This window comes from Gallus gallus, chromosome 1, assembly GCF_016699485.2.
Source record: "Gallus gallus isolate bGalGal1 chromosome 1, bGalGal1.mat.broiler.GRCg7b, whole genome shotgun sequence".
Lineage (NCBI taxonomy): Eukaryota > Metazoa > Chordata > Aves > Galliformes > Phasianidae > Gallus > Gallus gallus.
Genome location: NC_052532.1, coordinates 151,760,900 through 151,774,148, shown reverse-complemented (window position 1 = coordinate 151,774,148; position 13,249 = coordinate 151,760,900). Strand labels below are relative to the sequence as shown.

Sequence of the window (13,249 nt, the reverse complement as noted above, 5' to 3'; positions counted from 1 at the left end):
CTCTCAGTTGGTGACTGGGATCTGCACAAAAGGAAGAGGGTGGACACACTGAATGAATGGCTTTGCAAATGGTGTCATGCTCAGGGCTTTGGGTACTATGGCTTGGGACGCAGCCTTGAGAAAGGGGGAATGCTGACAGTGGATGAGAGCCAACTGACTAGAGGGGCCACAAATATTCTTGGGAACAAGCTGGCTCAGCTGGTTAGCAGGGCTTTAAACTAGACATGATGGGGGAAGGGGGTGTACTAGGAGACAGAGAAGCATGTTGGAACACTGTCACCTTGGGAGGTGGTAAGGGAAAACCCCAGGCTTGTCCTGAAGGTATTAGGGAGGGCCCCTCTGAGAAGGCAATGAGACCAATAGCTAAGCTGAAGTGCCTCTATATCAATGTGTGCAGCATGGGAAATAAACAGGAGGAGCTAGAAACCGTGGCACAATTGGGAAAGTATGACATAATTGCTATCATGAAAACACAGTGGGATGAATTGCATGATTAGAATACCCTGATTGAGGACTACAGGCTTTTCAGAAGGGATAGACAGGGTAGGAGGGGTGGTGGAGTTGCCCTCTATGTTAGGAAGTGGATCGATTGCAAAGAGCTGTGTCTGAGGAACAGCCACAGTCAGGCTGAGAGCTTGTGGGTAAAAATCAAGGATCCATCCAGTAAAGAGCATCTGGTGGTTGGGGTCTGTTACAGGCCACCTGATCAGGAAGAGGCTGTGAAAAAGGCCTTCTTGTTTCAGCTGCAGGAGGTGTCACACTCGTGGGCTCTTGTCCTGATGGGGGATTTCAACTACCTGGATATCTGCTGGGATGGTGACATGGCAGGCAGCAGACAATCCAGGAGATTCCTGGAGTCTGTCGAGGACAACTTCCTGGTCCAGGTAATAGATGGACCTATCCAAGGTGAAGCCTTACTGGACCTGGTGCTCACTAATGCAGAGGAGAGCATTAGAGAGGTTAAGACTGGAGGCAGCCTGGGCTGTAGTGACCATGCCTTGGTGGAGTTTGTGATCTGGAAGAATGTGGGCCTGGCAAAAAGCAGAGCTAGGACCCTGTGCTTTAGGAGAGCAAACATCCAGCTGCCTGAGAAACTGCTGAGTGGGATCCCCTGGGAAACTATCCTTAAGGGCATGGATACAGAACAAAGCTGGCAGCTCTTTAAGGACACCCTTTTGAGAGTGCAATGGCTCTCCATCCCCCAGCAGAAGAAGTCAAGCAGGGGAGGCAGGCGACCGTTGTGGCTGTGCAAGGACCTGTAGCTTAAACTGAGAGAAAAGAGGGAGATGTACAGGAAGTGGAAGCAGGGTTGTGTATCCTGGGAGGAATGCAGGGCGGTTGTCCCTGTGTGTAGAGATAGGATGAGGAAAGCCAAGGCACAGATGGAGCTGAACTTGGTGAGGGATGTGAAAGATAACAAGAAGGGGTTTTACAGATACCTAGGAAGGAGGAGACAAGCCAAGGAGAGTGTTCCCCCTCTGATGAAAGGTAATGGGGAGCTGGCTTCCTCAGACATAGGAAAAGCTGAGGTACTCAGTGAGTGCTTTGCCTCAGTCTTCACAGGTGGTCAGGCTTCCCATGTCTGCCAGGACCATGAGGCTCTAGGTGAGGGTGTGAGGAGTGGTTTCTGTCCCATGGTAATGGTGGAACAAGTCCAAGTCTTTGAGCAACCTGGTCTAGAGGGAGGTCTCCCTCCTATAGCAGGGGGGTTGTCAAAACTAAATCATCTTAAAGGTCCATTTCAACCCAAACCATTCTATGATTCTATGGGAGTGTGAGTGGAAAAATTTTGCTTACTCTCTTTTGCAGTGAAAGATGAAAGCTGCTAGATTCAGAATCAACAAGAAAAATATTTTATTCACACAAAGCATAGTTAAGCCATTGAATTATTTGCCACAGGACATTTTGTGCACTAGAAGTTTACACGTGTTTAAAGATGTTTTGGATAGATTTTTTCAAGAAAAATGCTTTATGTCCTATTAAATAGTAAAAAAAAAAAAAAAATCATTTCTGGGTCAAGACGGCTTTGAATTACAGATCATAAAATTTGGAAGAATGTAAGTGTCTAGGAAAACATTGCTGTATCTATTCTTTTCCTTGTACTCTCAATCTGCACTGCTTCTGTCAGACATTGCACCTGGAACTGAAATTATTTCAATATTAGCTTTCTAAGGCTATTCTGTAACTATGTGTTGACGGTTTATGGGCTGGTTCGGCCCAGTTCCATGACTAGCAGGGCAGAGGGATTTCACAAAATCCACGCCTCCAGGAAAGGGAAACAGGGGACCCCAAAATAATTTAAAAAGCCAGCAGCAATGATCTGAGGAGAAACAAACTAATTTACTAAATATGGTATTGGAATGCAAGGTAACACACTATAATACAATGTAATTAGAATTGAAGCTAATAAATCAAATATAATGAGAGAAAGAGTATCTGAAAGCCATAGGCCTTATAGTAGTGCTGAGGCGACGCGTGTGGTCAGGATGAGAGCCGAGAGAAGAAAGAGACAACAGATGACTTTTCCAGAGGTTGTATCTCCTCTCTGACCACAAAGCCCCCTGGGGTATGTAGTTCTTCTTCTCTTCTGGACAGGTGCCTGGAACTAGAGCATTAACTCTTTGACTCTCAGTGCACTACATGATGTTATGATGTGGAATACCAGTAACCAAACATCATAAAACCATGACATTCCACCCCTTCTTCTACATCATGCTTAATATATACAAAGAAAATAGGTTCATAAACATGCTATTTTAAACATGAGATAGTTCATTTAACATGATTTTTATTTGTTTTTAAATTTCTTCTGGGGCTAGGCTTGAAGTGTAAAGCCTGTATCTAGGTTATTACTCCAGCTGCCATGTTATCAGTCTTTTTCTTATTTGTACGATACGCAGTGGAGGACTCTGCATGACTGTATTCAAATACCTGGATTTTCTTTTTGTTGTCCTGGTTTAATTAATGACATTTCTAAATATATTTAGTAAATACTATTTGGTGAAGAAGAAATTGAATTTGTAGAGAGGAAGTCACTTGTAGATTGTGCTTTATAGTGTATATGTCTGTTTAAATTATTGTGTAATGAATCTTCCACTGGTAAGGAATGATTTAATCCCTCCTCTCATTCTTCCCCTCTCCTGGTCTACCTTCCTTACCTTTCTTTTTTGTTTTTTTTCTTTTTTTCCAAGTTTAATTTATGACATTCATCAGGAAAAAATTTATAACCAAAACAAACCTCAAAAAATGTTTAGAATTTCCTTATCTGTCATCATTTTACCAAAAATGTTTGAGCTTTTCTGATTTACTGTAACACTACTTCCATATAGGAGAATGGAAGGTAGAATTTTTCAGAGCATATGTTTTATATCGTAATGAATTGTCATTTATTTCTACTAACGTCTTTAAAATATCTCAAGTTCTTATGAAAATGATGGACAGAGTATGTAAGTACTGTTGGAAAGAAATAGATTTTTTTTTTTAATAAGAGGCTTTTAAAAGTTAAATTCATTAGTGGTAGGAAAAATTAAATTCTGAAATCTACTCTTTAATACAGCATATTTTACTCCTTTTCACAAAGAGTGGTGTAAACTTTCTTCTTTAATATACTGCCCATTCTTTTCATAAAATATAGCTAAGTTATTGAATGAAATGAGTTTGTTTTTTGTTTGTTTTAGGAATAGCATTTTAGGAATAACTTCATACAAGATGTGACATCAAAATATTTTATTTTCAATTTTCAGAATTGTAAAATAAATAAATAAATAAATAAATAAAATCCAACTGACCCCTTCCGGTGACTCAGGTGAAATTGTGTTCATCTGTGCCCCTGCAGCTGACTCAGTGCTCGCCTCAGGTGGTCAATCAGTGGTTCAAGCTGTGATTCAACAGTTTCCATACAGTACAACAAAAAAAAAAATTACTTTTGTAGAGAATGATGCTTAGGTTTCATTTTGAACCACGATGAAACCAAATTTCAAAATTCTTACTGAATTTATCATTTCTTCACCTTTACTCAAAAAAAAAAGTGAATTCAATATTATCTTATTTCAGTTATATAATCATGGTCAAGATTAATTTGATCAAGGAGCTATCTAAGGTACCCAGTGTTAGAATCAGTAAATTTTCATCAGCACAGATGTATAATTTATAAAAAGTAAAAATCTATACCTATGAATGACCTCTTTGAAGAAAAAGCCCTGTGGCTGTTCCAGAAATTATCCTAGTTCTTCATACACAATATCTTTGATACAAAAGCTCCATAAAAAAAAAAAACTGTCAGCCCAGCATAACTACTGTAGATTTTCCTTAATGAATATCGCCTCAAGTATTATAGTTAAGACCTTAGTTAATTAAACATTAATCTCTTCACTTACTATATGTGTATCTTAATTATGGAACTAGTTTGAGAGTCATTTATCATTTATGGAATATGAAATAAAAACAAATCTGTTTAATTATACTTTAATCAAACAAGCAATTCATCAACTAATTCAGCATATCACACCTTTTTCATAGCTCTTTAATTAAGACTTTAACATTTATAGTTCAGAGTAAAATAACAATGCTTTCAGGAATGTCTTGTACACAGACTTCACTACCTATCTCTGTTTTACAAACTGATAGTATTCAACAGTTAAGCAAGCAAGACTTCATTTATCACTGGAATGGTGTTTTCTTCCTTAAGAAATTATTGAGAGATGCACATCTTGCTTTATATTTATCTTTTGTGTGTGTGTGTGTGTGTGTGTGAGAATAAATTTCTATTTACCACCCTAAACCAAGCTGTCACATTTTTTTCTGCAGCTAATGTTTATGTCTGATTTCTTCTCTTGTAGATGAAATATATTCTCAGATCAAAGATATTAAATTCATAAAAAATGGTTAGCCATATGCTCAATAGTTGCAACTGGCAATAGTTGTTCATATTCAGGAAAAAATATAAAACCACCTTTCAACTCCAACTTATTACATCAAATGAACTTCCTACTATACTGTCAGAGACATTTCACAGTTTACTGATCTACTTTCAGCTGTCTGTATGATGTGCTTTAAATAAACAAAGCAAACAAGCCAGAAACAATGTAGAAAGAGGTCAGAGTAAAAACGTTTTTTTTCTATAGATTCGATACTTCTTAGCACGCAAGTTAAACTGCAAAACTGTAAACAAAAAACTTTGTAAATATTATTTTTCTTTTTTCTTTTCTTTTTTTTTTTGTGATGTTTTGAGATTATTCTTGACTTCTGCAGAGTGCCAATTCTGTACCAGATTCTGTACTGTATAACACTTAATTTCCTCAAATACATAGTTTCTTTCTTGCTTTATATTCTAAATTGTACCTGGAAATGGGAATGTGTATTTTTTTATTGTTTTGATAATAACAAAAAGATATACAAAAACTCTACAGTAAATATACATATTTTTAGTCTTCAAAATATCTTAAAGACACTCTCTAATATGCATATATCAGAACAGTTGAGCAGGAGGTCATTTTTTTTTTTTTGCAATAGGTAAATCTCTAAAAAGATACGAGAGTTTCCTGGTGGTTTATTTGAATTCTAGTTAAACTTATAGTCAAAGAAAACCAATTGAGGTCACAAGGTATTTCATATGTTATCACTGTAAATTATGTTGTCATTTGACAGATTTTGTTTGAGAGATCATCAAACTGGTGATACACATCTGATAAAGGTGAATCTAACACAGAACCAGAGAATCATAGGGATTGGAAGGGACCTCTGGAGAACGTCTAGTCCAATCCCCTGGCTAAAGCAGGTTCTCTACAGTAGGTTGCAGAAGAAAGTGTCCAGGGGGGTTTTGCATATCTCCAGAGAAAAGGACTCCACAACTCCTTTGGGCAGCTTCTTCCAGTTCTCTGTAGCCTCCAAAGTAAAGAAGTTCATTTGGAACTTCCTCTGTTGCAGTTTGTACCCACTGCCCTTTATTCTGTCTCTGGGAACCACCAAAAAGCAGCTGACCACACTGTTCTGACACCCATCCCTTAGATATTTATAAGCATTGATAAGATCCCTCATCACTCTTCTCTCCCCCAGGCAGAACAATCAAAGGTTTCTCAGCCTTTACTTATAAAGGAGATGCTCCAGGCACCTAATCATCTTTGTGGCCCTCAGCTGGATTCTCTCTAGAAGTTCCATGTTTTTATTGAACTGAGGAGCCCACATCTTGTCACACAACTCCAGATGTGGCTTTGCAAGGAGAGAATAGGTCAGATGGAGAATATGCCTCAACCTGCTGGCCGTGTTCTCTTTAATGTACCTCAGGATACTATTGGCCTTCTTGGCCACAAGGGTGCATTGCTGGCTCATGGCAAACCTGTTGCCCACAAGAATCGAGGTCCTTCTCTGCAGAGCTCCTTTCCAGCAGGCCATCCTCTAACCTTTACAGACTCATGAAATGACTCCTCCCCAGATGCAAGACTCTACACTTGATCTTGTTGAACCTCATAAGCTTCCTCTCTATCCAACCCTCTGGGCTGTTCAGGTCTCACTGAACAGCCACCTGTCTGGAGGTGCCATTCCTCCCAGCTTTGTATGATCAGTTAACTTGCTGAGGGTGCACTCTCTACCTTCAGACAGGCATCTGATGAAGCTATTATGCAAGACTGGACCCAGTGCCAACCCCTGGGAAACACTGCTAGCTACAGGCCTCCATCTAGGCTCTGGGGCACTGATTGCAACACTCAGAGCTTTACTGATCTCAGTGCACTTTACTGTCCACTCATCTATCCCACACTTCCTAAATTTACCTATGAGGATATTGTTGGAAGCAGTGTCATATTCCAGATACTATGAGAGCATGGAAGAGGAAGACTGCACCCCTCCCAGATAAGCTTACTGTTGTTATCTAAATCTCAGCAGAATCAATTTTCAGAAGTTCATGAAACTTACTCTAAAACTATACTTAATCATATGAAATTCCATGCTGCTACTAGGGCATGGATATCAGGTCACAGGAATTGGTACGAGGACACCGATAAAAAACAGGCTCCCCATGGAAGTGGTCACAGCCTCAAGCTGACAGAGTTCCAGATGCATCATATGGTCTGAGTTCTGGGTGGTTCTGTGAGGAGCCCAGACTTGGACTTGACAATTCTTACGGGTCCTTTCTAACTCAAGATGTTCTATGCTTCTATGAAAAACAGAAACAAAAACAAAACAAAACAAAAAAACTTGCTGAATATCCACTGCTTTTCCCTCATCTACCCAGTGAGTCATGACATCATAGAAGGCTACCATATTTGTCAAGCATGATTTCCCTTTGGTGAATCCATGTTGACTGCTCCTGGTAAGCTTATTTTCTTCCACTTGCTTGGAGATGACATTCAAAATAAGCTGTTCTATCATCTCCCCGGGGATAATGTTGAGGTTAACTGGCCTGTAGATTCCTCATTCCTCCTTCACTTTTTTGAAGACTGGAGTGACATTGGTTTTCCTCCAGTCTTCAGTCACCCCTCCAATTCTCCATGATCTTTAAAAATGAGAGCAGTTTTGCAATCACTTCTTTCAGCTCCCTGAGCACTCGTGGGTGCATCCCATTGGGGTTCAGGAATTTGTGTGCATAGTTCAGGGATTTGAGTGCATAGAGACTCTCTGTCTCTTTTGTTAAGTCATACGAATGAGGAACATGACGACGTAAAACTTCTTTGAGAAAATCTGTATGTGTTTCATGTCTCAGGTATACTTTTCAGTTACAGTAAGCTCTCCTGTGGACAGTAAATTGATCATAATTTCTTGGGGGCAATGACTAAAAGAAATAAATCATTTTGCTGCAATTTGCTGTTTTTCAATTTGTTAATTACTGAAAAGGAAGTCTGATTTATTTATTTGAACTGGAGCAGAATGTTGTATTAGAATAAAGAAATGTGTAATCAAATACTAATTGGGATGAGGACAGTAAGAGTGATATTCTATGATGATGTTTTGATTCAGAGTACTAGCTAATGCTTACTTTAAATTAGTAAACCCAGAGTACGTGCAGTTTCTCTTTGCAACAGTATATTCTGGACAGTGACAAGGCTAATGCTTTCTCAGCTGGTGGTGATCTCTACAGAAAACTCTGTAGCAAACTTTTTTGTGTATATATGCATGTAACACAATGAAGGTCTAAGAGAAAAATACCATGCAAAAAAACAAAACAAAACAAAACAACAACAACAACAACAAAAAAACAGTACAGGTTATTTATGTGGAACTCGTGCTAAAACAAGAGTCTTTACTGTTGTAGACTGAAAATCAGAAAAAGAAGGCCACACACTTAAATGACTAATCACTCACAATAGACTACTTTCTACAGAGGTATGTTTTTCTTACCAGCAGCTAACAGTGTGCTGCAGAACAGGAGATACCCATGTGCTCTTGCAAGAAGCGTAGTCTTTATGGTGAAGTTCAGTGTAGATTTAGTTCATTCTTTATCAACAGCCCTGATAGAGCACAGAGATGCTCTCTGAGTATTGTTTCAGAAACACAGCTTCATAAATTTCAGTATAAAGAATAGTATTTATTTTGATATTGTCATAGCTGTTGTGTTAATGATTTCCAGGATCTTTGTCATTTAATATAAAATTTCACTTACAGTATTATGACAGTTACGAAACAGCTATGATGTAGCAGATTTTAAATCAGTTGAGAAATGTGTGTATATAAAATACTCATCTGTTTTTTTTTGTTTGTTTTTTGTTTTTTTCCTACAAACAGTTAACATTTGATTGAAGAATTTACTTCATCCAAGAAAAGGGTACAAAAATTCTTTAATCTCTATTTGCCATTTGGATATCTATCATACCACAGGCTTTCTCCATTATTAGTTGATTTCAGTTTGTATAATTTATCCTGTTGTGACTGAAGTGGAGGTGAGGTTGTTTCTGTAAAATCTGCCAATTAATTGGTTTGCTTCAGTTTAATTATAACTGCATTTTTGAAATTTGCTACTACAACATTCACCTTTGGTATGCTCATATTTCTCATCTGTAGTGATTTATACAGTATATCTATATCTAACATAATGTGCATAAAGAAAACAAAGACAGCAAAATTGACTATCTTTCAAAAAACTGAGCTGTTGTGGCTTTACCCAGCAGACGGTTAATCACAGCCATACACTCACTCCCCCACCCTGCAGGAGTATGGAGGAGAAAACTGAAAATTGCAAGTACTTATGGGATGACACAAGGTTGGCTAATGTGAAAAGACTAGATTATTCAAAATGAGTAGGTTCTGATGTTTGAAATACTGAATATATTTTTCAGGTAGTACAAACTGTCTAAAGGGAATTCATTTGCTGTAATAGAAAGTTCAGTGTTCATGACATTTTTCACATGTGTACAGAAGCATCCAAAATTACCTTAAGTGCGAAGTAGCAGATCAGACTATTATTTGATTTTGGGAAGGCTTGAGATTAGCAATGAAATGCTAATGAATATCTTAAGAGACACTCAGGGACATTTAATATGTACTGGAATTCAAAGTTTACCTTTACACAGTTCAACAGCGAACGAACATACATTCTCATCAGAAGCATTCTGGCATCACAATAAGCTTAATATGTGAGAAGTACTAACAGGCTGAGTTCAAGATGAGTACCAGTATATAAAAATAATGCAGATACTATGTTTAATGTAAGTTTTGGAAGTATAAATTTCTCAACAAGATCAGGTGCTAGAATTAGTCTGAAACCAAAAGTGACCTTGGAAATTATTTAGGAAATAATGTGGATACAAACAGATAACATAATTATTAGCAAGGTTTTTTTTTTTGTTTTTTTTTTTTAATCAAAATATGCCGTTAGGATATTTGAATTCTCCATACCATGTTCACAAATCCTAAAATCAAAAAATCAATTGAATGTCCAAACACCTAGACTGTGTTTTTGTTCAGCTGACTTATTTGCTGTTTTGTTTGTTTGTTTGTTTTTGTCTTTTATTATAATTTGGGTTGTTAATATCTGCAGGTGTACTGTTATGTCATGATCTGAAATGATGATTGAGCACCCTGTGAAGTGGATAACTGGCCCAGGAAGCACGGGTGCAAGCAATTAACCCGTGCTTCTCACATGATTATTTAAGGGCTAACTTCTAAATGGAAAAAGTCTCCTGGGTGAAGGCTTTTTTTTTTTTTTTTTTTTTTTTTTTTTTTTTTTTCCTGTGAAGTGGTGTTCTATAGTCAGAGAGCCTTAAAACCAGTTGGGTGAGTCAACACTTTTCTATATATAATTACTGTTATTCTTAATGATGCTTTGCCTGGTATCACAACTGTTCAGAAGCTGTTTCTCTGCTTTCAAGGACCAACGATATCAAAAAGAATTATTGAATAATATCATATTCTGTGTTGGAAGCAATCACAAGGATCACAGAGTTAAATTCTAGGCTTTGCAAAAAAAAAAAAAACTACCTAAAATTCAAACTGTATGTCTAAGAGCACTGTCCATATGTTCCTTGAACTCCAGTAGGTTTGGGACCATAACTATTGCCAGTTATTCCAGTGGGACACTGCTACCTTAGCGAAGAACCTTTTCCTAAAATTTATTTTGAACCTCTTTTGACACAGCTTCATGACATTTCCTGAGGTCCTATTGCTGTCATCAGAAAGGAGGAATCAGCTTCTTCCTCCCTGCTCCTCTCATGAGAAAGCTGCAGGTCACTTCCCTCAATCTTGTCTTCTCTGGTTTGAACAAACAAAGGGAACTCAGCCACTTTTCATTTATCATGCTGTCCAGATCCTTCACCATTTTTGTAGCCCTTCTTTGGAGGCTTTCTAATTGTTAATATATGATACATACTTTATTCTCTTATAGTGGCAGACAAAACTGTGCATAATGCTGAAGGTGGAGTCCCACCAGCTCACAGCAGAGTGAAACAATCCTTGAGCTGCTAGCAGATATATGCCTGATACATCATGAGGTATGATTTGCCTTTTTGGCTACCAGCGCACACTACTGACTCATATTCATCTTGCCACCAACCAGAACCCCCAGATCCTTTGCCATGGGACTCCCCTCCTGCCTCATTCTCCAGTCTATGAATACATCTAGAGTTTCCTCATCCTAGGTGCTTTTCCCAATTTAATGTTATCTTCAGACTTGCTTGGCATGCCTTTGAGTCCTCAAAGTCATTTATGGAAACATTTAAGAGATATGTCTTCAGTGTTGCTGTTATTAGTGCCTTGCCTTGAAAGTCTCCAGGGACAGGGCATCAATCACATCTCTGGACATCCTGTTCCAATGCCTCAACACCCTCACTGTAAAAGACTTTTTTTTTTTTTTTTTTTTTTTTTTTTGTATCCAACCTAAATGTATCCTCTTCAAGTTTGAGATCACTTCCCCTAGTCCTATTACCACAGACCCTGCTAAAGCTCCTGTCTTCTCTCCTGTAGCTCCCCAAGTCTTCTAATTGAGAGCAGAGGAAAACTTCATAGTTTTTATAAAAACAAGAAGCCATTTTTTCAGCTTATTTAAAAAACAACAAACAAAAACAACCTTTAAATAAAAGTTAAAACTTGTAAAACCTCAAGAAACTGCCTAGACATCTCATCCCAAAGCTTAACAAAGCTTAACATCCCAAAGCTTAATTTTCTCCTCATGTTGCTTCTGCACAGTTAAATCTTAATTTCCATTCTCCATCAATTGTTTGACTGTCCAACGACTTTCTTTCCCTTTGTTTTCCATTTCTACTCATCAGATTATGAAAACTTGCTATTCTATAAAACTAAGGGGGGGGGGGTCAAAACCATCAGCATTACCACAAGGAAAACATATATATTTGTATACAATATTAATTTATATTAACATAAATAAATACGTCATGGAGTTATCTCTGGATCTGAGTCCATGACAGGGGCACAAGCCCAGAAGGAGACAAAAGAGAGAGGAGGGGAGAAAAAAAAAAAAATCTACCCCACCTTTTGCAGCACATCCGGCCCTGGCCCGTGACTAATGAGTCAGGCTGTGCACTCCAGGAGAGGGGGAAGGGTAGGGAGATAGCAGATGAGTCTAAAAAAAAAAAGCAACGATCTGAGGAGGAACAGTAATTTACTAAATTCAACAAAATCTAACAAAATGAGATAGAAAAGAGTGAAAGAGTGTCCAAAATATGAGATCTTACGCTAGTAGACTGTAGGGGAAGCACGTTCTTTTCTCCGCGGCAAACTGAGAGGGCAAGTCAGTGAGAGGGAGAACAGCTGGCGTCCTGCCAGGAGCTCCACTTTTCTTCCTTTGCATGCCAAGTCCTCTGCGAATGCTGCTCCTACCCTCCCCTCTGAAAACCCAAAATGCCCAAAAAAGGCAGTCCATGGAACCAGAACATTAACTCTTTAACTCTCACTGTTTTACATGATGTCCTGATGTGGAGTACCGACAACAAAAATCACAAAACCACTAAATAAATAAATAAATAAATAAAATTCTAACTTACGTATATTAATATTTTATATCTTAACTTCCAGGGATATTTCCTGCAGAAACACTTCTATTTTCTTTAAAAGTAGGCATGATACATTAGAAAGATGTAACAACAGTTACATTAAAAAGAAGAAAGTGAATATAAAGGCCACTTTCACCTATTTGCTTTTTTAATCTATTTTATATGTGGTTTAAAAATTCTAGCATTCTAGCATGTATCACTTCTACGTTTACCATTATTCTGGCAAATGTATGTCTTCAGACATAAGAGAAGATTCTAATTTAGATTTCTTCATGTCCCAGTATCACAGTCATTTTCCTAATTCAAACAGTTCTTCAAAGCATTTCTGCCTGCTCATAAGTGCAAAAGTAGATATTTGTTTTCTGGTAGCAGTGAGAGGATTCATAGGTTACCAATTAGAAGAATCATAAAAATTGTATCAGAAAGGCCAAAGAAGAAAATCTCTAATGGGATGTATGTTTATCAATCCAGTGATCATTCAGGTTTTGCATCTCTGATGTAGGATTCTAGAATGCTATTTCCACAGAGAGGAATTCTTCCTAGAATCAAATTTTTCTCTGTTATCATGACTATGATTTCTTGCTACATGTTCCCTTATGAATGGCACAATAGGGAATAAGCCTTTCTAAGCTTGCGGCTCAAGAAAAGTTACTGCTGTTGAAATTACCAATACAGGGAATTGGGGGCCGCTGTAATGAAAAAAGTCTGAGCAACTAAATCTTGGGATGTTAAACAAGAATTTATGGGTTACATTTGACTAATAGTTAATCTATCTTTAGCAACTAAGAATCAAGTATTAAAAATATACCAGTAAA

General features: G+C 37.8%; 1 long non-coding RNA gene across 2 annotated transcripts; it reads right to left on the bottom strand.

Moving 5' to 3' along the window:
- Nucleotides 1-1,826: 1,826 nt before the first annotated feature.
- Nucleotides 1,827-12,214, bottom strand: LOC101749244. 2 transcript variants are annotated; one of them, XR_005842575.2, is made up of 5 exons: nt 12,117-12,214; nt 11,914-12,004; nt 8,332-8,441; nt 3,789-3,877; nt 1,827-2,605 (listed from the first exon to the last, which is right to left on the bottom strand). It is a non-coding gene; the product is annotated as an uncharacterized LOC101749244 (long non-coding RNA). The 2 variants fall into 2 exon arrangements; XR_001462837.4 differs by lacking the exon at nt 8,332-8,441.
- Nucleotides 12,215-13,249: the final 1,035 nt, after the last annotated feature.